The sequence below is a fragment of the Dermochelys coriacea genome, chromosome 2, assembly GCF_009764565.3.
Source record: "Dermochelys coriacea isolate rDerCor1 chromosome 2, rDerCor1.pri.v4, whole genome shotgun sequence".
In the NCBI taxonomy this organism is placed as follows: Eukaryota; Metazoa; Chordata; order Testudines; family Dermochelyidae; genus Dermochelys; species Dermochelys coriacea.
Window position 1 is genome coordinate 198,889,649 of NC_050069.1, and position 27,853 is coordinate 198,917,501.

Here is a 27,853-nt window from a genome sequence, read left to right on the forward strand (position 1 = left end):
ATAGTGTTCCAGGAGGGGGCACCACAGCGATTTTGCTAAGATGGGCACAGAAGGGTTTGATCCTACACTCCAGCATTAGGTGCCTAAATCACCAGGTGTGGTGCCACTGCAATTTATTAAATTGCCACTTGACTTCCGCCTAACCCTGTAGGTGCCTAAACTCACTCAGCACCTAACATTCCATTGTAACAGTTCCCTAGGGGCCTAAGTTTTTAGGCCCTGGGGCACAGGCAGTGCTGCCTCACTCTAAATGTCCAGACTCCTATTTCCTGCCTAAGCCCCAAATTGATCCACCAACTGGGAAAAGATAGGCATTCAGCTGCCTAAGTCATTTGTAGGGCCAAGCTGGTAGGCATACCTGATCAGGCCCCAGTCAAAATCTGTCCAAAGGAGGAGCTGATGCTGCCAAGATAACTTTTAGCCTTTTAATAAGTTCCTTCTACCATTCTCACAGAGAGGGTGGAATTGAACCTTGGTGTCTCACATCCCAGGCAAGAGATCTAACCATGGGTCTAATAATGTGAACGGTGGCACCACCTCCTCTTACTCATACAGTCATTTTGTGTAGAGCAAGGCAGGCACCCAAGTCATTCTTGGAAGAATGCCTGTCAGAATTCCTGCCAGTTCTCCAGATAGCAGGTTCCCATTCGTGGATCACACACAGACATAGATGCCTCCCTGCAGCCTGGACTTGCGCACCTATCTCCATGAGAGGGGGGCTTAGCACACACCTCTGTCATCAGCATCTCTCATTGGCTAGCTTAGTGGCTCCATGGCTAGCATGCTGGTTTTTGTGGATCCTATTCTAAGGCACCCATCTTTCCCCATTCACTGTATTTGGAGCCTAACCAGGCTTTGTGGATCACAGTGTTGTACCTGTGATTGTCTAAGTGCCATGACACTCAGCATTGTAATTGCTAAGTCCTTTAATGGATCCCACCCAATATCCCCAGGTGCTGCTTCATTTCCTAGGGCCCTGGCCTACAACAACAACAGACTCCATCTGCTCCATGCAGAGCCATTAGAGCAAGAATCGCAGAACGTTGTCATACTGGAATGCTAAAACTCCTAACACTTTTAATGACAAGTAGTTATGGTGCCTGCATTGTAGCCATTTCCCCAAATAAAATGATTTGGGTGTCTGCTCCTGAGAGCTGCTCTTAACTCACAACCATAATCGTGGTAACTGAGCATTCGTTTCCCTGGGAGCTACAAGTGCTCTGCACTTCTCAGGACCAAACCATTGGGCACTAACTTTCAAAACCGTTTCTCTCATGTGGAGACAGTCAGGAAATGTTCATCCAATTGAAGTTTTTCCCATAAAGGAGCAATAAAAATTCCCTTGTAATATTGTCCATTTTCTAACCAGCTGTACTCAAGTGAATCAGATTAATCCTATTGATGTTAGCAGGGGCCAGTCCTCAGATGGTGTAAATCCTAATGGAGCTACGATAAATTAACACCGAGTCTCTGCCCCAGTAAGACTAATTTTGAATATCCACCCTTGCAGAAGGTCAGCACAAATCATCTACACCACTTAAGTCTCACTTACACCTTGTGCTGGGCTTTTGACATGGCTGGATTCAACTCTGACTTACTAAAGACTGGGCTACTCATATAAGGGGTTATAGGATGGGGCCCTAAATAATGTTTCTTTCCAATGTACCATTTGCTTCAATTTTTGCTCTCTAATGAGCACATTTGATAAGCTCTACCATTTTGAAAGATTTTGCTGTTTTCCCAAATACCCCTTATCTGTACAATGAGGATTTCACCTAAAAACCAGAAAAATCAGCACATTTTTGTGCAGGGTCCATGGCATTATGGAATAGTATTTCTGTTTTATATATGAGAAAATCCTGAGATTTTCTATAATTAGTTAACTCATGGAAAAACAAAGATACTGTAAATAAGTGCTATTTCTTAGACGCCACCCATCTCAGATTTAAGAAAAACTTAGATCAGTGAAAAGAACAGGAGTACTTGTGGCACCTTAGAGTCTAACAAATTTATCTGAGCATAAGCTTTCGTGGGCTACAGCCCACTTCATCAGTGAAGTACCTTTTTCAGCTATGTGCTTTAAAATTACTTGAAATCAGTGTTTTGGGCTGCCTTTCAGGGATTCTTCCACTTATGAGATGAGGGCTCTACATCTTCACGAGGCATAAAAATGTGAAGCTTGTGCAAAGGATAATAATAATGGTGCCTAATTTTCAAATGCCACTGGGAGTACCATCAGGCGGTCATAGACAAAGTGAGTCACAAGCCCAAATAACCTACAGATCTACCAAAAAGGGAGAAACAAAACCACAGGGACACTCAAATAATGAAACTTCTTACACAGGAATAAAGGAAACAAAAAAGCACCAAGGTCTGGCCACATGACTTTGGGCTTATTTGAAAGGGAAGAATATTCCAGAATTGTTTGCCTTACCTCCCATTTCTAAAGTCTCCCACTGAACTCAGCTGTAGTGATGGGACACAAGGTGAAAGGAGTTCCCTCCAGCAGATTGGTCCTATATTATTTATAACTTTAAATAGTAAAATTAAAACCATGAAGGATTCAGGGCCCGATACTATGCGCTATTAAGTGCCTGCTGTGAGATTCTGGGTGTCTTCATTACAGTCAATGACAGCTGAGCGTGCTCAGGAGTTCAGCATCTCTCGATGAGATTACTTACACCCTTTTGGGGAAGGCATTTGAATAGAGGCTTGTGTGTTTTGCTGTGGCTGCAATCTACAAGTAAATGGCAGCCCCAATAGAATTACAATGTAATAAGTAAACTCTGTCCCTGTATTCATACAGTTAGTGAATGCTATTTCTAAAAGCTTATCTATAGGATTAGAGAAGGGAAAAAACAGTTCTGATTTGTGAACTGATACAAACAGCTATAAATACAGTGGGTCATCTACATGAGTGGTTTTCAAACTGCAGGTCGTGAGCCAGTAATAGGTTGCGGAACATAAGGCACTGAATCGCGATGGCTCTGGTCAGAACTGCTAACCAGGCAGTTAAAATTCCCGTTGGCAGTGCTACCCAGCTAAGGTAGCCTAGTCTCTACCTGTTCTGACACCGTGCTGCACCCCGAAAGTAGCCAGCAGCAGCTCCGGCTCCTAGGCAGGGGGGCCACAGGGTTCCACACACTGCCCCCACCCCAAGCGCCAGCTCCACACTCCCATTGGCCGGTTCCCAGACAATGGGAGCTGCAGGAGGCCAGTACCTGTGGGTGAGAGCCACATGCTTACATACCTCTGCCTAGGAATCGGACCTGCTGCTGGGCTGCCTTAGCACCCCCGCTGCACTGCTAGCCAGGAGCTGCCCCAGGTAAGCTCCTGCCCCAGCCCTGAGTCCCCACCCCAAACCCTTCATCCTGACCCCACCCAGAGCCTGCACCCCCTGCCCACCTCCTATACCCCAACACAGAGCCCCCTTCCACATCCTAAATCCCTCATTCCTGGCCCCACCCTGCAGCTCTCACCCCTGCACCCCAGCTGTCTGCCCCAGCCTTGAGCCTCTCCCACACCCCAAACCCCTCTTCCCCAGCTCCATTGGGTCACGGGCATCAACAATTTTCTTCAACTGGGTCACCAGAAAAAAAAAGTTTGAAAACCACTGATCTACATGACTCGTTACTTCTGAATAATAGATATGCGTAAACATTGCAGAATTGTATTGGTCATTCAACACATTAAGACACCGTAAATAAGCAAATATATGAAATAAACACAAATAGTATGCAAGCCTGAAAAAGGTTTTCTTCTTGGAAAAGAAAGTGCAGGGTATGTACAATTTGATAAAGCTCAACACCACAAAACTCAATCAGTATCTTGCTTTCAGAGTAGAAACAGGCAGGTAGAAGTCAGGCATAAATCAGCCTTCACTCAATCTGAGGTGAGAACATTATGTTTATTTTAAAAGTGAACCCACTTCATTTTGCTGCCTTGTCAGCAGTCAGCATGACCCAGGCCATTATTAGGCACTTATTACCTCAACTTTTTTTTCCCCCCTTCAATTTATACATTCTTTCACATGATGGTATTCAGTAGATCTAGGTTGTTTTAAAACTAAAGACAAAACAGAGGTATATGGAGGTGTCAAGGTTCCTTCCCCACTCTGAACTCTAGGGTACAGATGTGGGGACCTGCATGAAAGACCCCCTAAGCTTATTCTTACCAGCTTAGGTTAAAAGCTGCCAGCAAAGTGTTACACAAAGAACAGGGGAAGTGCCCACTTGGAAACGTCTCCCCCCCCCAAAAAATATCCCCCCCCCCCAGCACTACACCCCCTTTCCTGGAGAAGGCTTGATAAAAATCTTCACCAATTTGCATAGGTGAACACAGACCCAAACCCTTGGATCTTAAGAACAAAGAAAAAAGCAATCAGGTTCTTAAAAGAAGAATTTTAATTAAAGAAAAAAGTAAGAGAACCACCTCTGTAAAATCAGGATGGTAAATACCCTACAGGACAATCAGATTCAAAACAGAGAATCCCTCTAGGCAAAAACCTTAAGTTACAAAAAGACACAAAAACAGGAATATACATCCCATTCAGCACAACTTATTTTATCAGCCATTTAAACAAAACAGAATCTAACTAGATTGCTTACTAACTCTTTACAGGAGTTCTGACCTGCATTCCTGCTCTGGTCCCGGCAAAAGCATCACACAGACAGAGAGGACCCTTTGTTCCCCCTGCTCCAGCTTTGAAAGTATCTTGTCTCCTCATTGGTCATTTTGGTCAGGTGCCAGCAAGGTTATCTTAGCTTCTTAACCCTTTACAGGTGAAAGGGTTTTTCCTCTGGCCAGGAAGGATTTAAAGGTGTTTACCCTTCCCTTTATATTTATGGCAGGAGGATTTTCCTAATGACAATGGCAGCTGGGTTTTCAATAACCACCACAGGGGCAGGATTTAGGCCTCTCTAAGGCAAACTGTAAAAGTCTACCTTAGCCAACAACTACATGATCACTTTGAGTGACCCAGGAAATGCTATGTATTTTTAATAAAAAGTCCCTTGTAAAGTTCCTTGGAGGATATAGAGAATGCACTGTCCTGCTATAACATTAATGATACCATCTGAAAGGTAACTAAGGAGCTGCAGTATTCATGAAGTTAAATTGTGTACCAGATATAGTTCATGGAACTAGATTGGCAGAAAAGACAAATCCAGTCACTTTTCCTGGTAAATCAGTGTAGGATCACCATGGTCTTAAAAGAGGATTATTTTTAGGGCAGTCAGAATTTCAGACCCTGAAATGGGGGTACCTGGAATGCTATATTCCACCTGGTTCTTCAGGCAATAACCACACATAGTTATTGCTATTTATATATCAACAATACTATACCTCATTTCAATGGATCTCTAGGAAGTACCAGAAATAGACCCCAATTCAGGAAAGAAACCTTAAGAAAAGCACTTAAGCATATGTTTAAATCCCACTAAAGTCATACTTAAAGTTAGCATGCTTAAATGTGTTCCTGAATCAGTGCCATAATCAGGATGCTTTCTGTATTGTACATCGAGTAGACCTGAACTGCCTTCTGCAGCTTGAGTGACTATATGAATAACTTTGCAAATACGGTTCATCTTGCATCTGCAGTCCTTTTCCATGCAATCTGTTGTCACCCAGCTCACAAAATATTTGATTAAAGAGCCATTGCTTATGATATGAGCTGTAGGAAGCAACCAACTGTGTCCCAGAATTATTGTGCAGGGCATCTGGGTGATAAATGAGAAATTGATAGATTTAGTATGTTTCTGAAAGAGAAAAAAAAAAGGCTTTAAAAAAGTGATGGCCCAAACCAGTTAACAAAAAGTTATTGATTCTAGACCTGTACATCTGAGACATTGTTTAGGGGAAACTGAAGATTTCTTACTTTGTGTGTAATATCAAGAGAACTAGAAAAACCTACGATTGAGCAGGCAGAACTCATATGGTACCCATGGTCTGTTTTTGTCTGTCTTCCCACATCAATCGAGTTGGTGCTATAACATTTTTTCCCCCAGAGTTTAATATTACTCAGAGAACTATTAGCCAACCACATTACATAATTGTTCTTATTTATTAAAGAGGTCTATATTGCTATACCTTTACATAGCACATTACACACAGTGAGAGATGTCCCTGACCTGCTAGAGTTTACAACTTAAGGGCCTGATCCTGAAAAGACTTGTGTGCTTAACTTTATAGAATCATAGAAAGGCTGGAAGGGACTTGGGAAAGTCATCTAATCCACTGTCCCGGGATGAGGCAGGACCAAGTATACCTAAACTATCCTTAGGAGATGCTTGTCTAACCTGTTCTTAAAACAAGGATTTCGCAACATCTATTGGAAGCCTATTCCAGTGCTTAACCATCCTTATAGAGATTTTCCCTAATGTCTAACCTAGAGCTCCCTTGTTGCAGGTTATGTGTACTGCCTTCACTGAGCATGTAGAACACTTGATCACCATCCTCTTTCTAACAGCCCTTAACATATTTGAAGACTGTTTCAGGTCCCCATCCCCTAAGCTTTCTTTTCTCAAGACTAAACATACCCAGGTTTTTGTTTGTTTGTTTTTTAAACTTACCTCATAGGTAAAGTTTTCTAAATCATACACTGAGGCCCAGATCCTAAAAGGTATTTAGGTGCCTACTGCCCATAGTTAGGTACCTACATATCTTTGAGCACATGGGCCTGGGAATATTGCCATTGACTTCAATAGAACAACTTAGAATTCATAGAGTTAACCGCATGCACAAATCTTTGCAGGATTGACGTTTTAGTAATGAGAGGGTATCAACAGATGCTAGAAGGGCAAAAATTACAAAGACTCAATCCTCATGTTCAGCCTCTCCCATATAAAATGTGGGAAATGATACTACTTACCCCTCTGCATGAAGTACCTTGAGACCTATGGACAAAGAGTACTATTATATTATTACTATTACAAGATGATCACTGTTAGCTGGGCTCAGAAAGGAACTTCCCTCACCAGAGTGTGGTGAATTATGGGGCACTTCCACCTTCCTCCGAATCATCAGGGATTAGTTCCCACCTGAGAAGGCAGGATACTGGGCTAGATGAATATCTGTTCTGGCTTGGTAATTACTATAGGACTGTAGCACAGCGGGCACTCACTGCCGCAGCACCTCCTGCTGGTCATCTGGGAATTAGTGTAGATCCAGCCTTGGAGCGCCTCCTGCTGGCTGGTGTCTTTCTACTGGTGCCTGCTTCCTCCTGATCTTCACTACTTATAGCACTTCAGGTGCCACGTCCCTCCCAGACCCTGGTGCCCCTTACCCTGTGGGGTGCTTCCCCACAGCAGTGCCCCCACACTCTGGGTCTCCCCTCCCAGGAAACCCCAATCCCCTAAGCCCACCTCACATCAGTGGCCCACTGCCAGTCCTCATTTAGCCCCTTCCCTCAGGGGAAAACTGCAGTCTGAAGTGGCCACTCATCATTGGCAAGGGGGTTTAGACCTGCTGCCTTTCCAGTCCCAGCTGCCTCCCTGCAGCCCTAGTACCTCCCCTGGTCTTGAGCAAGGTCTCAGCCTGGGGACTCACAAGGCCAGAGCTCCGCAGCTCTGCCTGTCTTTCCTCAGCCCTGCTCTGCCTCAGGTACCCTACTTGCTTCCCAGACAAACTGGTCCTTTCTGCTTTTCAACTGGAGCAAGAGTCTTCTCTCACTCCCTGAGCCTGCCCTTTTATCAGGGTCAGCTGGACCCTAATTGGGTGTGGGACTGGACTGTTTACCCAACCAGCCTCCCCTGGCTGCTTTTAACCCTTTCCTAACCAGACCTGGGTGCTTGCCCCGCTACAGGGACATATCATCTGACCAGTATGACCCTTACTGGGAGTCCCATCTATGCAGATTGCCTCCTTTCCACATACAAGAGGCTGTCAATCATCACCATGGCAGTCTTGTTCTTCACCCTTGGGGAGCCAGGGTTGTTGCTGGAAGGAAACATACGTTTTTCCTCACTCCTCCCAAGCCCTGCAGAAAAGTGTCAATTTGGAATTGCATTCATTCTTCTGCAGCACCCTCCATGCTGGGGAAACCTCCTCAAAGGGGTGTCCCAGAGGCAACACCTGTTGTATTAAACTCTAGCAGTGCAATTCCAATGAAGCCACACTATCAGGGAGTCAGGTAGAGCCATGGGGCCCCTGAAAATTGGTGCAGAGACAGAGTCTTCATGAGGTGGGCCCTCATCTCCCGTAAACCCTCGTTATCCATGACATTTGGGAACAGAACTGCAGCCCCTTTTGTGGATGGGGACAAGTGTGGCTGCCTGAATGGAATAACCTAAGAAAAACCCAATGAGAGGATTCTTGGTGAGGGAGACCCTCTCCTGTGTATTTCCATAGGAGGGGCTGATTGAGGCCAGATTTCTGAGGCTGGAATACTGATGCTTTTGCTACATTCACTGTGATCCATGAGAACTGACCATGAACTAAAAGAAAAGAAGAAAGTTGAGGACCAGAGAAATACAGTAGATTCTGCTTATTAGCAACCCTTTGGTTGCCAGCAAAATGTTGCAATTGCCAATAAGCAGCAGGGCAGGTTTGTGGGGCTACAGCCAGGGAAGGAAGTGCAGTAATGTACACCTTCTCTGTCTGCACTCCCACAAACCTGCCTGCAGGCAGGGCTGCATGGTACCTCTCCCTATGCTCAGGGCTCGGCATGTTCCAGAACTTCCTTCCCCGAGTGCAGCCCCCAACAGGATGCAGCCTAGAAAGTGCAGAGAGAGACGCCATGCAGCTTCAGCATCCGTGTGGCAGCCCCTGTACTTCCTTTTCTGGCTGCAGCCTCTCAAACTTGCCAGCAGAGGCCTTTCTTCCAAAACAACGTTAATAAATGGCATGCCATTGCCGGTTTCCAAATCCCATTAATATGAAGATCAATGGGAGGGATTGGTTACCAACAAAATGCTCCTATTAACCAGAATTTGTTAATATCTGCACTGCTATTAAGTGATACCTGCTGTATAGGAATTTACCATCTTCTTTTACATCAATCTTCTTCCTCCCAGTAAGATTCATTGAGATTTTACAATTCGACTGAGATTTCTTGTTGATTCCCATTCATTCATGTGAATTTTAATTAGAAAAATTGTTCAACTGCTTGAAAGGTACCAACGGTGGTCATCAGGTGCATCTTCGATCAAAGACAATCATAGACCTAGTTAAAATCAATGCATTCGGCAACCAGTTTTTCAGACACAATGGAAAGCCTTTTTGTGAACTAGAGATGGCTAAAATCAGTGGAGGGCCAAGGCAGATGGCAGGTTAAACAGATCTAAGCCATGTGGGTTGAGGTGTTTTGCTGATGACTAACACAGTGGCTAGGATGTTGATTTTGAAGTCTGTATGTTGGAGGCAGAAAGCCACAAAAAGGCCTAGAGAAGCAGTTGTGAAGGGAACCCTAAGACAAAGAGAGGGACAGGGCCGTGAGGACACAGAGCTTGCAGGAGAGAGTTTCAGGAAACTGCCTTCTGTTTGTTGCTCCTGTGTTCAGGGAAACAGAACTTTGTGTACTCTAATCCTGCAAGCTAACTCACTAGCCCAGGAAGGACTGATGCTACACCTCAGGGCACAATTTATGAGTTAAACAGAAAACTTAGTCAAAATACCAAAATAAAGTAGTTCCTCTATCCAGCTTGGGTGGGGTATAGCTCCTAGAGGCTTTCCCTCACCTCTCTCAGTCCCCCAGCCCCCAGGTCCTTACCCTGACCTAGGGACTCCTGCAGTAGCCTGTTTATGGCTTTCAGTCCTCAGTCTTTAGGCAATCTGCCTGGGAGTCACCTAATAGCTGGCTTCTTTCCCCTGTTCCAAGGGCCTACTACAGAATCCTGCCTGCCACTCAGCTGAGCTCTTCTTGGAGGACCAAGTGCCCTCCAGACTATCCCCTGACTCCTAGGTGCACAGTTACAGGAAGGAGGCAGCTGATCAGTTACAGGTAGGTTTGGGCCCATCTCCCCATAAAGAGGCCAGTCACCCTGTGACAGTTACATGTTTTATAATAATATCACAGCAAACATTTACTTGACTTGTTTCAGAGAGAATTCCCAGGCATACAGTTATCGACTGGAATGCCCGTTAAAAGTCCAGTAGGTGGCTAAGCAGGGCTAAGGCAGGCTCCCTGCCTGCCCTGGCTCTATGCAGCTCCCAAGAAGCAGCCTGCGCCGGGGCGATCAGGAAAGCTCCGTGTGCTGTCCTAGGTCCCCACTCCACAGCTCCCATTGGCAGGGAACTGCAGCCAATGGAAGCTACAGGGACGGTGCCTGTGGGCACAGGCAATGTGCATCTCTCAGAGCCGCCTAGCTGCGCATCCGCCTAGGGGCTGGACATGCCAGCTGCTTCTGGGAGCAGCACGGAGCCAGGGCAGACAGGGAGCCTGCCTTAGCCCTACTACACCACTGATCAGGAGCCTCCTGAGGTAAGCACTGCCCGGCTGGAGCCCACACCCTGAACACCCCTCCCCTGCACCCTAACCCCCTATTCTAGGGCAGAACCTCCTCCTGCACCCAAACTCCCTCCCAGAGCCCGCACTTCACATCCCCTTCCACACCAACCCTCCCTACTCCAGCCCTGAGCCCCCACCTGCACTCCAAACTCCTCATCCCTGACCCTACCCCAAAGCCCACACTCCCAGCTGGAGCCTGCACCCAAAGGGACTACAGTACTATCGTGATTCTCACATTAACTATATTTGAGGCCCAGAGCCTCAAAGAGCCATTGAAATCAATGGAGCTTAGGTGCCTAACTACTTTTGAGGCTCTGGGCCTAAGATAGCTAAGTTAAATTTTAAAATGGTACCAGAGAAACAGTCAAGGAGAGATTTGGAGGATAGGGGGAAGAAGCGAGAACAAAAAAGGAATGCATTAAAACCAGGTCTGATTAATAAAATGAATACAAATGAAGTAGTACAACTGGGGTTTTATACAAATATTTAAAACATAGTAATAAAAATTTTTCTGCCTCTGGACCTATTTGACTTTAAATCTTTCATCTGATAAGACAATGTATTAAAATTACTTAATGAAGGAACATTTTGAAAAGATCCCTAGAGTTATGCATGATAATTAAAATGAGGTTCATTGTAAATCCCTCTGTCTACTTCAGAAGTGTTATCTGCTTACAGACTGCTCTCAGAGGGCAAGGTAGCAGCCTTGATCTGGCAAAATAATGGTCCAGTGATGATGCACTATATGTGCCTACAGTAGCTCAACATGAGCACAGTAACAATAGATCATATATATGGACAATATAGTGTTAGAAGAAAAACAAACTATGGTATTGTCATACTAATGAGACTTTTCTGAAATAGTGTTATTTGTCTGAAAGCTGTGGCATCTCTATTTCAGAGGTCAAGAAAAGCAGGTAAATGAAATTACAGAGTCAATTGCATTGAAATTTTCCATTTTGGTAAAAGTGTTATAATTAATTCATGCTAACTAAAACCAAGGCACTATGAAAAGACATAGGTCTCATTCATGACTAGGAGAGATTTGAGAGTTTGAGGATTTTAGGGTGATGAGCTCACACACACAAATCTCCAGAAGGTCATGATCCTAGAAAGAATGTAATGAAAAAAAAATCTGCAAGAAAAAAATTAGGGTAGGAAGAAATACATTAATACAAATAGAACTATATACGGAGAGCAGTGCAGGAAAAGCCAGTGAGGAGTTGATATCAATCATCAATGAGGCAAGGGGTAAGATTATGTACGTCAGACATGTAGAGACATAAATTTTCAAAGCCAAGTGTCACTGTTGTGCCTGCAAAGATGTGCATGTCCTCTGTAAGGGTGACATTCCCTCTGTGCAGATGGCCAGCACAGGCCTTTGCTACATTATATCCCACTTAAGCCCTCAAGATAGGACTTAATGCAGAGACCTTGTAGTGGCCCTTTGTATATAGAACTCCGCATTTTCACATGCAAGTGGATGTAGGGCAACTTCCACTAGACTTGTGTGCACAAATGCAGGGTTTTGCACACACAAGTGGATGCATGCACAAATATTGCAGGTGCTTTTAAGGAAGCCAGTTGACATTTTGGCCCAGATTACCACAGGAGAACTGTAATGTAATAACACATCCTTTTATGAGAGTTGTATAGGCACAACCATGCTCATTACAGTTAAGTTTGAATTGTTGCTTTTATTATAAACCAATTAACTCAAGGCTTTAACAGCCAAGCAGAGTTGTTTCAGGCTACTATTTGGCACACTCCATCACAGGTACAGGAGTAATGGTTTAATTGGACAATTTTAAATTTAGTTTCTCAAGCTCTGAGATAGAAACTTTGGTGCCCAGGGAAGTTTCACTGTAAAAACTTAGTTGGTGAGCAACTTTAGGAGCTTACAGGGTTAGTAGCTAAGAGGGATCTTTGTGGATCCCACCTTGGCTGTTAACAACATGACTCCATGGACAGCTTAGCTAGTTGAGTTGTGTGATCTTTAGTTTTGTTTTTCTACTTGCAATTTTTGAAAAAACATGTCCACTATAACCCCTGGTTGAGTGACTTTTACAATGATCTATTGTGACACCAGTTCTTTTGCACTAACAAATAAAGGGCTTTATATACTATTAGTTCCAATTAGGATGTGGTCTTCTGTGCAAGTTTAGGCAGGGGAATAATGGAAGACTCCAGAAGCAATGTATACAGCAGCCAAAATGAAACCACAAACCTTAACTTGTTGTCCCATATCTGGGGCAAGTATGATGGAGTACTGATTATATGGAACAGGAGAAAAAAGTGGGAACCCTTGTTGGGATTCCCTGGGAAAACTCTTTCTACTCTACTTCTCAAGAACTCAGTTTGACTTAAGATTTTGTCTCTCAGGTATCTTTATTTGGCATACAGCAAAGCTACGCTAAGTTGATCAGACTCCAGCACAGGGCGTGGATACAGGGTACATCACAAATCCAAAGTTACACAGAAAACCTCTTCCTTTATATACATTTATGCATACACATAGCATTACTATACATTGCATGACATGTTTTGAGACTGGCTTGGTTACCAGGTAGGAACCAATCCCTGTACCTCTCCCTGAACGAATCCCTGTACCAATCCTCTGGCCATGCACAACTTACTCTTTACCTCATCTTACACGTCCAATGTAAATGGTTTTCTTGGTGTACCCCCTTATCGTAGCTAGTACAGACATTCTGTCTTACTTACTGACCCATTTACCTATCTTAGTTAGCACAGATATTCTATTTCCAACCCACTGATCCACTTACCTCCCTAATCCTGTCTCCCAAGAAATGAGGCCTTACCCTTCTCTAATTACTCATATCAAAGCAGGCCTGTAACCCAGTCAGATCCACTAATGTGGATCTCCACTGCAAAACAGATAGTTGGACAGTGATCATTATTATTAATAGTATGCTGGACTGTAACAGGATTTTGCCATTTTGCAGTAACACCTGGAAACTTTAATGGACAAAGTTTAGCCTTTGTTATTCAACATCAGTTTCAGTGTCACAGTATCCCGTTGCGTTCTAACTTTATCTAACTGGTCTGAAAAGAGAAACAAATCAATGTCTATTTGTTATTAATTAATTATTATGTTACCAATTTGGGAATAAATGAAAATCTAATATCATGCCTGGAATACTAATTCATCATCTTCCAATCATAAGAGTGGGCTGTTAAGAGCAACCAAGGGCTATACAATTCAGGAGATCCATTTTCTTGACATCATAACTCTTAGAATAGTCAAGAACTATTAGTAGTTAACACTACTCACTAGTGTCAGAAGCTCTATCTGTATTTGTTACAATACTGCAGCCCATTTACTGAATGGAGTTGCACATCTGTGCTGGCTTTTAAGAAAAAAAAGTACATTCCATAGTTTTAAAACTTAATACAAAAATTTTTGAATTTTGCTACTTGAAACTTTTTCATTCAGAGTTAAGGCTTACTCATAATTCAGGATACTTTTGCTTCCTTCACCTGCTCATAACTTCAAACTACTGAACTGACAGTCTTCAAACTTGATTTGTTTTGAGACTTTAAAATCTTGCAAATTTGTGTGATGGACTCATTGGATGGAGTGCCTCCTTGTGGCTGGGAGTGGCATAGCTGTTCTCTCCCCATCTGGCATCCCCCGCTGACAGCTGCTTTGTTCCTCCGGTTGTCTTCTTCTTCCCATGACCCAACCAGATCATGATTTAGTCCACCCTTTCTGCGGTAACAAAGGTCCCCACAAAAAGTCTTTAGCACTAATTCCAGGCCCCATCATTCTCACACTTCTCCCAGGGCTTTCCAATGTCTTTATCCCCTTATAGCAGGGGGGCTTCATGGCACCTTCTCCATTAGCTATTGGGGAACAAGCCCTCCCACTACATCATGTTCCAGACAAGGGACCCAATCACCAGGAGCCAAAGTCTGTTCCATCTAACTCCTTGCTACTGGCTCCCTCGGCTTTTCCCCCACAACCTCTCTAGGTTCACCCTTCTCTCAGGTCCCTCCCCTAGATTCCCCTTAACAAACCCAAATCAAAGGTATAAATTCAAACCAACATACCCCACCCCCGCCAATTTGGCCTTTCACACCGTTTAGCTACTCTGTTTCCCCTGCTTTTTTCCTTAACTGAACACTTCCCAGGGCTCCCTTCCTGGAAGTCTAGTTCTTGCCTTTTATCAAGGCTGAGCCATGGATCCTGCTGCCTGCACCACTTAGTCCCAGTGGCTGCTTTGTCTCTCCTGGCCTCTTGCCCAACTCCCCTCCTCAGGAGAGGATCCCAGGGCCAACTCTCCTTCAGACTTTCTCCTCCCTCTCAGAGAATGACTGCACAGAATGAAGGTTAGAAATGATTGCAAACATCAGGAGCAGGGATCACCATGCTTCACTCTCATTATAACAACTTCCTGGGGAGCCCTGCTGCACTGAGTTTTTACATATAAAACAATATCTATTTGAATACTATAGATCAGTGGGGAAGAGCTGTAGGTTCTTCTGTTTTTTTCTTAAATACTATTTGGCTGCTGCTGGAGCTAAAATGTCAAGGAAAAAATGCACTGGCTCTGTCTTGCATGTTCCTTTCTCAGACTTCTGACAGTGTCGTTAAGGCTCTCAGAAGTACCAACAAAAATATGTCATAGTTCCAGTGAATTATAACGACTAGTGAAAAAAAAAAGGTGGGCATCTATGTTAAAATGTCACTTATTAAATTAGAGATGCAAAATCACAGAAATAAAATTAGATGGAATATTTGTGCCTGGGGCTATCTTGCAGCAGCTGCAGTTTATATAAATAAAACTCCTTTCACGATAAAAGAAAAGGAGTACTTGTGGCACCTTAGAGACTAACAAATTTATTTGAGCATAAGCTTTCGTGAGCTACAGCTCACTTCATCGGATCCACCAAATGCAGCCGATGAAGTGAGCTGTAGCTCACGAAAGCTTATGCTCAAATAAATTTGTTAGTCTCTAAGGTTCCACAAGTACTCCTTTTCTTTTTGCGAATACAGACTAACACGGCTTCTACTCTGAATCCTTTCACGTTGATTTTCTTATTACCAAATCGACTTGAGAGCGAGCTGGGGAAAAACTGGGCTTGTAGGATTGACAGAATCTGCCTATTAAAACTATTTCAATCAAGATCTCAGCTGATTTCCAGAAAATTGCCTGGCCATTGAAATGTATATTACAAGGTATTTGCATTCATACTTCACACTTATACTGAGAATACTACAGCTCAACATTGAGGGATTGTCAGCAGCCAAACCCAGCAGCCCAGTCAAACTCCAAGTTTGTTTCTGCATTGTTCTCTTTCTGGTTATAGCATATATAATAAAAAGATAAGTAACAAACAGGTAGAAAACAAAACAAAATAATCAGGGAAGAATCCTTTTTATATATATTTCTGTGGCTCCTCAACTTTTCTCGGGGTGGGGGGGGGTGTTTGTAATTTGTTTCATTTGGGAAATTTGTTTCATTGTTACAAAGCATTTAGGATCTTGATTAAATGAGTTTTAATGGGGTAAACTCTGTCAATCCAACAGTGCGCCTACAAGTCCAACGTTTCACTCTCTCTCTTTCTGTCAAATTGATTTGATTATATGAAAATCAAAGAGAAAAGGGACGACAGTTACTGCCATTGAAATAAATGAACAAGAGCATCTCCATGAATTTTAATAGCCACAAGGCCATTCATATGTTCAGTTTAATTCTTTAGGGAATGAAAGACGCTAGCATTCCACTTTATCAGAAGCAGAGGCCATTGGAAATGAATAGAAATGCTGACTTCCATTTATATACCTGCATTTCAGATTCCTTTTGTTGGCGAAAGCAGGGCAGAGGTGGTGTCTCGATACTGCTATTTTACTTGGGAAAGACAGGAATTTTACTGCTGTAACTGCATAACCCATTCCTCTGTTTGCCATGCTTTAAGTTGCAAATATAAAGTTCACTTATGAAGAGGTTAAATATTAGGGACTAAGTCTTATAGGCCAAAAGTTTCAGGCCTGGATGCCTAATCATAGGCTTCTAAATCAATATATCTAGGTATCTAAACATGAGTGGCCTGGTTTTCAAAGGTTCAGAGCACCTGCAACTTGCATTAACTTTAATGAAATTTGGGGGTACTCAGTTCTTCTGAAAATCATATGATTTTAGGAGGCTAATTTTAAGCAGCCAGCTTTGAAAATTTTGGCCTAAAAATTTTGGGATTGGGGATAGGAGACAGCCTACTGCCTCTGAATACTAAGGGGAGCAGCAATAGGTGGAAGAGATTGACTAGGTAATTCTTTTTGTTCTGTGTTTGTATAGCACCTAGCACATGGGGGTCCTGATCCATGACTAAGACTCCTAAGTGCCACGGAATTAAATACAATATTCTATCTATTGGTATTTCTAAGGCACTTATCATAGTGATACCTACTGTATTCCTTATACAGACTCGTTATGTGTGTTATGAGGTGTGCTATGACTGATACAACATTACATTGTGTGATCTGTGTACGATGTTACCTTCCAGCATAAAATGGATTAGTGGTTTGGTCTTAGCTGGTAGCAATGAAATAGTAATAAAGCTTGATTGCCTTTATTAATAACAATAATGTTAGAAGGGGAATGTGCATGTCAAACTCTGGACCAAAAGCTTCAGTGGTAGCTTGAGAGCCTGGCTTGCTGTTAATCACAGATGTCCTAAAAACTGGAATGAGAGTGCTTATTATTTGTCCAATCAAACTATGTTTTTTTATCATGTAAAACAAAAGTTTGAAACAATGACATTACATACACAGTCCCCATATGTATGGATTTTTCTTTTAGTAACCACACAGGATTGACTGTTCATATTATAGGTTACCCTCTTAGCAGGTATTCTCCATTTGGTTAACTTTACAGGACACGAGACAGTAGCAGCTAACTCACTAACCCTGAGGTAAGTGGGAAAGCGGGATACCGGGAGGAAGCACAGGCAGGAATGTCTGTGAGGGGAGGGCTCCTGCCTCATACTGGGAATGAGGGGCGATCAACAGGTTATCTCAAGTGCTTATATACAAATGCACAAAGCCTTGGAAACAAGCAGGGAGAACTGGAGGTCCTGGTGATGTCAAGGAATTATGACGTGATTGGAATAACAGAGACTTGGTGGGATAACTCACATGACTGGAGTACAGTCATGGATGGTTATAAACTGTTCAGGAAGGACAGGCAGGGCAGAAAAGGTGGGGGAGTAGCACTGTATGTAAGGGAGCAGTATGACTGTTCAGAGCTCCGGTACGAAACTGTGGAAAAACCTGAGTGTCTCTGGATTAAGTTTAGAAGTGTGTGCAACAAGAGTGATGTCATGGTGGGAGTCTGCTATAGACCACCGGACCAGGGGGATGAGGTGGATGAGGCTTTCTTCCGGCAACTCACGGAAGCTACTAGATCGCATGCCCTGATTCTCATGGGTGACTTTAATTTTCCTGATATCTGCTGGGAGAGCAATACAGCGGTGCATAGACAATCCAGGAAGTTTTTGGAAAGCGTAGGGGACAATTTCCTGGTGCAAGTGCTAGGGGAGCCAACTAGGGGGAGCGCTTTTCTTGACCTGCTGCTCACAAACCGGGTAGAATTAGTGGGGGAAGCAAAAGTGGATGGGAATCTGGGAGGCAGTGACCATGAGTTGGTTGAGTTCAGGATCCTGACGCAGGGAAGAAAGGTAAGCAGCAGGATACGGACCCTGGACTTCAGGAAAGCAGACTTTGACTCCCTCAGGGAACAGATGGCCAGGATCCCCTGGGGGACTAACATGAAAGGGAAGGGAGTCCAGGAGAGCTGGCTGTATTTCAAGGAATCCCTGTTGAGGTTACAGGGACAAACCATCCCGATGAGTCGAAAGAATAGTAAATATGGCAGGCGACCAGCTTGGCTTAATGGTGAAATCCTAGCGGATCTTAAACATAAAAAAGAAGCTTACAAGAAGTGGAAGGTTGGACATATGACCAGGGAAGAGTATAAAAATATTGCTCGGGCATGTAGGAAAGATATCAGGAGGGCCAAATCGCACCTGGAGCTGCAGCTAGCAAGAGATGTCAAGAGTAACAAGAAGGGTTTCTTCAGGTATGTTGGCAACAAGAAGAAAGCCAAGGAAAGTGTGGGCCCCTTACTGAATGAGGGAGGCAAGCTAGTGACAGAGGATGTGGAAAAGCTAATGTACTCAATGCTTTTTTTGCCTCTGTTTTCACTAACAAGGTCAGCTCCCAGACTGCTGTGCTGGGCAACACAAAATGGGGAAGAGATGGCCAGCCCTCTGTAGAGATAGAGGTGGTTAGGGACTATTTAGAAAAGCTGGACATGCACAAGTCCATGGGGCCGGACGAATTGCATCCAAGAGTGCTGAAGGAATTGGCGGCTGTGATTGCAGAGCCCTTGGCCATTATCTTTGAAAACTCGTGGCGAACGGGGGAAGTCCCGGATGACTGGAAAAAGGCTAATGTAGTGCCCATCTTTAAAAAAGGGAAGAAGGAGGATCCTGGGAACTACAGGCCAGTCAGCCTCACCTCAGTCCCTGGAAAAATCATGGAGCAGGTCCTCAAAGAATCAATCCTGAAGCACTTAGAGGAGAGGAAAGTGATCAGGAACAGTCAGCATGGATTCACCAAGGGAAGGTCATGCCTGACTAATCTAATCGCCTTTTATGATGAGATTACTGGTTCTGTGGATGAAGGGAAAGCAGTGGATGTATTGTTTCTTGACTTTAGCGAAGCTTTTGACACGGTCTCCCACAGCATTCTTGTCAGCAAGTTAAGGAAGTATGGGCTGGATGAATGCACTATAAGGTGGGTAGAAAGCTGGCTAGATTGTCGGGCTCAACGGGTAGTGATCAATGGCTCCATGTCTAGTTGGCAGCCGGTGTCAAGTGGAGTGCCCCAGGGGTCGGTCCTGGGGCCCGTTTTGTTCAATATCTTCATAAATGATCTGGAGGATGGTGTGGATTGCACTCTCAGCAAATTTGCGGATGATACTAAACTGGGAGGAGTGGTAGATACGCTGGAGGGGAGGGATAGGATACAGAAGGACCTAGACAAATTGGAGGATTGGGCCAAAAGAAATCTAATGAGGTTCAATAAGGATAAGTGCAGGGTCCTGCACTTAGGATGGAAGAATCCAATGCACCGCTACAGACTAGGGACCGAATGGCTCGGCAGCAGTTCTGCGGAAAAGGACCTAGGGGTGACAGTGGACGAGAAGCTGGATATGAGTCAGCAGTGTGCCCTTGTTGCCAAGAAGGCCAATGGCATTTTGGGATGTATAAGTAGGGGCATAGCGAGCAGATCGAGGGACGTGATCGTTCCCCTCTATTCGACACTGGTGAGGCCTCATCTGGAGTACTGTGTCCAGTTTTGGGCCCCACACTACAGGAAGGATGTGGATAAATTGGAAAGAGTACAACGAAGGGCAACGAAAATGATTAGGGGTCTAGAGCACATGACTTATGAGGAGAGGCTGAGGGAGCTGGGATTGTTTAGTCTGCAGAAGAGAAGAATGAGGGGGGATTTGATAGCTGCTTTCAACTACCTGAAAGGGGGTTTCAAAGAGGATGGCTCTAGACTGTTCTCAATGGTAGCAGATGACAGAACGAGGAGTAATGGTCTCAAGTTGCAATGGGGGAGGTTTAGATTGGATATTAGGAAAAACTTTTTCACTAAGAGGGTGGTGAAACACTGGAATGCGTTACCTAGGGAGGTGGTAGAATCTCCTTCCTTAGAGGTTTTTAAGGTCAGGCTTGACAAAGCCCTGGCTGGGATGATTTAACTGGGACTTGGTCCTGCTTTGAGCAGGGGGTTGGACTAGATGACCTTCTGGGGTCCCTTCCAACCCTGATATTCTATGATTCTATGATTCTATGATTCACCAGGCTCATTTAGCTGGTTGAAACTTGAGTGAACACACACTGGAGTAACAACATAAAAAAAAATTACACTGGCACTGTCATAAAAATAAAGGGAAGGGTAAACACCTTTAAAATCCCACTGCTGCAACCATGTCAAGGTTCCTTCCCCACTCTGAACTCTAGGATACAGATGTGGGGACCTGCATGAAAACCTCCTAAGCTTACTTTTACCAGCTTAGGTTAAAACTTTCCCAAGGTACAAACTATTTTGCCCTTTGCCCTGGACTTCCGCTACCACCACCAAACGTCTCACCGGGTTTATTTTTGAGAAAGCGTTGTTTGGAAACATCTTTCCCCCCAAAATCCTCACCAAAACCTTGCACCCCCCTGCCTGGGGAAGGCTTGATAAAAATCCTCACCAATTTGCGTAGGTGACCACAGACCCAAACCCTTGGATTTTAAGAACAATGAAAAAAACATTCAATTTCTTACAAGAAGAATTTTAATATAAGCAAAGGTAAAAAGAATCACCTCTGTAAAATCAGGATGGTAAATACCTTACAGGGTAATTAGAATCAAAACATAGAGAATCCCTCTAGGCAAAACCTTAAGTTACAAAAAGACACAAAGACAGGAATATCCATTCTATTCAGCACAGCTTAATTTTCTCAGCCATTTAAAGAAATCATAATCTAATGCATATCTAGCTAGATTACTTACTAAATTCTAAGACTCCATTCCTGTTCTGTCCCCGGCAAAAGCATCACACAGACAGACAGACCCTTTGTTTCTCCCTCCTTCCAGCTTTGAAAGTATCTTGGCTCCTCATTGGTCATTGTGCCAGCATGGTTATCCTAGCTTCTTAACTCTTTACAGATGAAAGGGTTTTTCCTCTGGCCAGGAGGGATTTTAAAGGTGTTTACCCTTCCCTTTATTTTTATGACAGGCACACATACCGGTAGCCCTTCAGAGAGCAATAAGCTGTGTGTGGTGCTTTCCATGACTGTATATCACCATGGTATAACATCAGATGAGGAAGGTTGATTTGTCACTTGTAGATTCCTTCTTTGAGATAATCTATAGAATGAACAGTTGCTAATTTATCAAATACTTCTGGGTCGAGATCCAGCATGGGCAAGGACACTTTAAACAAGAATATAAAAATGCCCACACTGGGTTAGACCAATGATCCATCTAGCCCAACATTCTATCTTTAAACAGTGGCTGGTGCCACATGCTTCAGAGGGAGTCAACAGAACCGGGCAATTTATGGAGTGATCCAGCTCCTGTTGTCCAGAGGTGTTAGCAGTCAGAGCTTTAGGGACACCCAGAGTAGGGGGTCACATCCCTGACCATCTTGGCTAACAGTCATTGATAGACCTATCCTCCAGGAACTTATCTAAGTCTTTTTTTTAACCCACTTATATTTTTAGCCTTCACAACATCCCCTGGCTTTGAATTCCACAGGTTGACTGTGCATCTTGTGAAGAAGTATTTCATTATGTTTGCTTTAAACCTGCTGCCTATTAATTTCATCAGGTGACCACGGGTTTGTGTGTTATATGAAGGGGTAAACAACACTTACTCACTTTCTTCACAACATTCATGATTTTATAGACCTCTCTCATACGCCTCCTTAGTTGTCTCTTTTTCCAAGCTGAACAGTTCCAGTCTTTTTGATCTCTCCTCACATGAAAGCTGTTCCACATCCCTAATCATTTTTGTTGCCTTGCTCTGTACTTTTTCCAGATCTATTATATCTTTTTTGAGATTGCGTGACCAGAATTGCATGCAGTGTTCAAGGTGTGGATGTACCATGGATTTAAATAGTGTCTTATTATCTATCTCTTTCCGAATGGCTCCTAACATTCTGTTAGCTTTTTTGAGTGCTGCTACACATTGAACAGATGTTTTCAGAGAACTACCCATAATGACTCCAAGATTTCTTTCTTAAGTGGTAACAGCTAAATTAAAATCCATCATTTTGTATGTATACGTGAAATTATGGTTTTCACTGTGCATTTCTTTACATTTATCAACATTGAATTTCTTCTGCCATTTTGTTGCCCAGTCACCAATCTTGTGAGATCCCTTTGTAATTCTTTGCAGTCTGCTTTGGTCTTAACTATTTTGAGTGATTTTATGTCATCTGCAAACTTTGCCACCTCACTGTTTACCCCTTTTTCTAGATAAATTATGAATATGTTGAACAGCACTGGTCCTTGGGGGACTCTGCTATTTACCTCTGTCCACTGTGAAAACTGACCATTTATTCCTACCCTTTGTTTCCTATCTTTTAACCAGTTGATGATCCATGAGAGGATCTTTGTTTTTATCCCTTGGCTCCTTACTTTGCTTACAAGCCTTTGGTGAGGGACCTTGTCAAAGCCTTTCTGAAAGTCCAAATACATTATATATACTAGATCACCCTTGTCTACGTTTGTTGACCCCCTCAAAGAATTCTAGTAGATTGGTGAGGCATTATTTACCTTTACAAAAGCCATATTGACTCCTCTCCAATGTATCATGTCTGATAATTCTGTTCTTTACTATAGTTTTAATCAGTTTGCCTGGGACTGAAGTTAAGCTTACTGGCCTGTAATTTCCAGGATCAGCTCTGAAGCCTCTTTTTAAAAAAAATCAGTGTCACATTCACTATCCACTAATTACACGTAGAAAAAGCACCTTGTGCCTAACAGTCAATCTGTCCAACATGGCTATCCCCAAGGAATCAGGGAATGGCATTTTCAGAATAAAGCACAATGATCCTCTGGGACAATTAACTAGCCAACCCCTCCACCAACCCCTCCACACCAGCGGCATTAGCATATATGTTAACAGAGGATTGCCCTTATACTGACTAGGGTGATCCTCCCTGAGCGAGTTACACAAGCTTTAGGGCCAGATCAAGCTGGCAATACGACACAATGACTACACCTCAGTGGATTATCCGGCTTTATGAGTCTTTGTCCATTTCCCCCGTAGGACATCCTGTCCAATCAGAGCGAGAAATTAAGTTAGCACTGATCTCCTTAGCAGTTCTGAGACAAACATTTCCAGACAGCTTCATGTAAATACTTCAAAGTAGATGAAATATTGATTATAGAAACAGCCTGCAGTAACCCATCCAACTGACATCAGTGGGAGCTGGCTTGGTCCCCGTGTCTCCAAATGGCTTCACACAATCTTTGGGCAGCAAAACTGTTATTATTTGTATTACCGTAGTGCCTAGGAGCCCCCATTCCGGACCAGGAACTCACTGGCTTAGCTGCTTTATCACCACAGAACAAAAAGACAGTCCGTCCTCTAATTGCTTACAAAATGTACAGTAGATCAGGGCTGCTACGTTTACTCCACGAAGCATATTCTTTAGTGCTATGACCTATACAGCCACACAGTCAGTTGATGGCAGTGCTGGGAACAGAACCAAAGTGTCCTAATGTCCACATTTTCTCCTCTAACTACTAAACATGCTGGGTCAGAACCTAAACTACTGTAAATCACCAGAGCTCCAACAACTTCAGTTGTGGTGATTTACATGAGCTGGGGAGCTACACAATTGGCAAATAAACCAACAGCTGCCTTTATGTTATTTTTAATTGCAGTCTTAATATAATCTGCTCTGCAATAGTCTAGGTTTAGGTCTGAATATTTTTCAAGTTTGCTGTTGCTGGAAACATTTTTTTTTTAAAAAAAAATCCTGGATCTTAACTCAGTTGGGAAAATTCACAGACCATTCTCTTCAATTAATCTAAACATCATTACTTTAAGCCTCTAAACTCTCCTGAGGAATTCTGGTAACAGAACTTTAAATTAATGCTCCTGTGAAAAACTCTCCTAATTCAGAAAATGATCAGAGTAAATGTTTTTAATGTCACCATGGAAAAGGATGATTGTCTCTATTGTGCTACCTGTGGTAAGTCATGATCTTTTAGCAAATGAGAAAAAGTGAGATATTAATTAATATTGACTGAAAAAAGCAAGACTTTTATTTAGATATTGCATCTGACTTCTCAGGGTGCCTGAATGGAAAATGCCAAAGAAAAGAAGGTTTCTTTCAACAGTAGGACTTAAAATTACTGCCTTATTACACCATTAGTCACATAGTTGAGTAGTAGCTATATTTATTTCATCGTAGCTATGTTCTGAAAGTTTTTTTTCTAGTTGAGATTAAATATATTGACAGCACAATGGCGAGAATCCACTGCCCAGCATGGTGTGAAGAGTCTCCAGCTTACAGATTCTTACACTTTCTTCCAGCACGTCATCTCATAAATTATACCACTTTAGTTTAGACCTAACTGAGTGCAAGTGTGTCTGGCTTATATATCACTTCTGAATTTGGCTCTGTGAATGGAAAGTTGCTGAGTTTTTGACCTAACCTGCTGAATGTTTTTACATAGGAGGGCATGATCTGGCTCTACTTCAATGGTCCCTGCTGGAGTACAAATGCTGTAAGAGGAATGCCCTATGAACAGGAGCTGAAAAGCACTAGAAAAGTCTCCTGTCATGGCAGATTAGATATTAAAAGGAATTCTTTCAACAGAAACCAGCATTTCTATGTCTCTTTGCAAGTTCAGAATTTCCAGTGCAATTAGGTTAGCAATGTCTTGGCTTCTTTGATTAGCATGCTGTTTTTCCAGAGTAATTGTATCTCACTGCCACGTCTGAAAGAATCATTCATCAAAGGAACCAGACTGTGGACACGGATGTTTGGATGTTCTTGGCTAATTGTCAGTGATGTTTGTTTTTGAAATTAAATATTCAGATTTACATCTGTAAGAAGAAATGTCAGCTATAAGTGGACCTATTAAATGCCATCAGATGATTATGTGATGTTTAGAATATGTACACTGAAAACATAAAGAGCAAAATCCTTTTTGCTGGAATAATATTGCTAATTGACTGGGTTAATGAATTGTTAGATGGGCTTTTCATCATGGTTTGATTAGAAACAAATTAAGGTGTACATATTATTTGTGTGGTGTTGGACCTACCAATTCCTTTGTGTCACAGGTAGGATCACCTATTCTTGTCTGATGCCATTGTAACCCTTCTGCCAGTCAGAGTTGGCTGCAACAAGGGCCAGGTTCAGTATCTAGGGGTTCCTTTTCAACAATACAACACAAAACCAGCTTGAGCCCCCACCCAGTGACCTGGGACAATTACACACCACCCTCTGGGTGCCTCTAAGAGGCAATACTTCCCCTCTCACAAGCACAGAGTCTGAGTGTAGCAAAGAAATGTTTAATAAAAGGAGGGAAGTAACCCAGCATTAAATTGGGAAGACAGTGCAAACAGGGTTTCTAAACATAAACCATGAGCAAAAAACCCACCCCCAAGTAAGTTGGGCAGTGTCCATTTCCCTCAGGTTCTTAAGTCCAGCAGCCAAAAGTCCCTTTAATGTGCCTGTCCCTTGTCTGCACCCCACTCACAGTTGTTATCCTTGGTTAGGGCAGACCCAGAGTTCAGAGGTGCATCTGCAGAGTTCACCTTCCACCCTGGGTGGAGGGGGGTAAGAAGGAATCTTACTCTTTCCGCTGCCCAGGCACTTGCTCACTGTTTCTCTCCACCGGCCGCTCTGCCAGCTAATCGGTGCTCCGCTCCTCTTCTCCAGTTGCCCTGCCGGGGCCCATCACCATGTCTCTCTGCCAGCCGTCCTGCTGGCTGATCGCTGCGCCTCTCTGCCAGGCTCCACTCTGGTCCTCTCCACTGGCCACTTTGCTAGCCACCCTGCCAGCCATTGATCCACCAGGTGGTCTTCAAGTCTCACCGCTTATCACAGCTCTCAGTAATTTCAGCTGTTAGAGCCAGGGGAGCCTCATTGCTGGTGCACACTGGGCAATCTCTTGTATCAGAGACACTGTCCCAAGCAAGTCTAAGGCATGGCAACTAGGTATCAGTGATTTCAGCTCCGTGGTGTGTAACAAGACTCTTAATTGAGTCTAAATTAGCTCTTTTATTACACGGGGAGAGAAGAAGGGTCAAATGGTGTTTGGGGCCCACACCACCATATACAAACACCTGTCCCCCCCCCCCCCCCCCACCCTTCTCAACTCTCTGGGCTTTGGAACCCATGTCTCCTGCTTAGCGAGTGCCATTTAGTTGAGGGTGAATCCCTCAGTCAGGGTATGCAGTTCTGCTGCCCTTGATTTACACAACAAAGATAAAACACTTTACTACTCCTGCCTCAATAACAATGGGACTGGGGATCCAACACCAGCCAAAAGTGATCATTTGGGCAAGCAATCCCATCATGCTGAGCACCTAGGCAGGTTACTCCTGGGGGGATTCTGTGTGACTGCCTGCCTATAGAAAACGTGCCCGCCCTCTTTCCCCCACAGAATTCCTGTGCTTCCCTGCAGAAAATGGGAGGGAAGCAAAGGGAAGCCGCACAGGGGGCGACCATGAGTGCAGTTTGGGGGCACATGGGGTTATGTGCCATGGCCCCTCCCTCATTTCTGCAAGTACAGAGCTGCCCAGCTGAAGAAGGCTGGTCTCCGCTCTGCTGACTCTGCAGCTAAACGCCGCCTCCTGGGTCCTAGTGCCAGTCATGTTCCCCTTCTGTGTACTGGGAGCCTTCCTGTTTTCTGTGAAACAGTGAGTGCCCACAGTGGGGCCGGATAGGGAGGGGAAATGGGAGGGGTGATGTGGTGGGAGGAAGAGGCAGTGGGGAAGGTTCGGGATGGAATAGGGCAAGTGGAGGGGAATGTGGGAATGTGGGGAGAGGGATGGAGAAGAAAAGGGGTTAGGGGAATCATGGGGGGAAGCGGGAATCTGGCATGTGGCATCCTCTTGGCAGCAGCTGGGGCTCCCTTGTTAAGCAGGCCGATCGAACCCTCACCCTAACAAGCCCTACCCCACTACACCTGGACACCTCCGATGAGCCGCCCCACCCCCAGACCCCACCCCACTGATCTCCAACCAGCTGCACCTGGACCCCCAACCCATCAAGCCCCACTGTCCCAGCACTGAGACCTTCCTCCACTGAGCTCCCCATGCCCAGACAACCCTCCACTGAGCCCCATCTCTCCACATCCAGATCCCCCCTACTGAGCCCCGACCACCTTCACCTGGATTCCCTGCAGAGTCACATTGCCTCTGCACCCAGAACCCCCCAATGAACCCCTATGCATCCAGATCACTGAGCCATCTGCACCCAGATTGCCCCACACAGATACCTCTCACCTACACCTGGATCCCCCCACGTTAAGCCCCTCCACACTTGGATCCTGCTAGGCTGAGCCTGACCACCCACACTTGGTGCACCTGGCGCAGAGGGGCAGGACCCCAGGTTGTTTCTGGAGCAGGCCCAGCCCTTGCACTGTGTCAGTGTCAGGTGCAGCCTCACTACTGAGCCTCTGTACTGGGGTAAGTGGGACTTCAGGGTGATCTTCCACCTCAATGCAGCCTGTGGCCTGTACTCCCTACTGCCATGCTGGAGCTACATTTATTTATTGACAAATAAAATTTGCAGAATTTTGAAATATTGTGTGCATAATTTTTAATTTTTTGGCGCAGAATTCCCTCAGG

General features: G+C 44.1%; 1 long non-coding RNA gene across 1 annotated transcript; it reads right to left on the reverse strand.

Moving 5' to 3' along the window:
* Positions 1-672: 672 nt before the first annotated feature.
* Positions 673-27,853, reverse strand: LOC122458533. The gene is made up of 5 exons (XR_006278574.1): positions 27,703-27,853; positions 26,893-26,899; positions 10,369-10,375; positions 3,247-3,252; positions 673-685 (listed from the first exon to the last, which is right to left on the reverse strand). It is a non-coding gene; the product is annotated as an uncharacterized LOC122458533 (long non-coding RNA).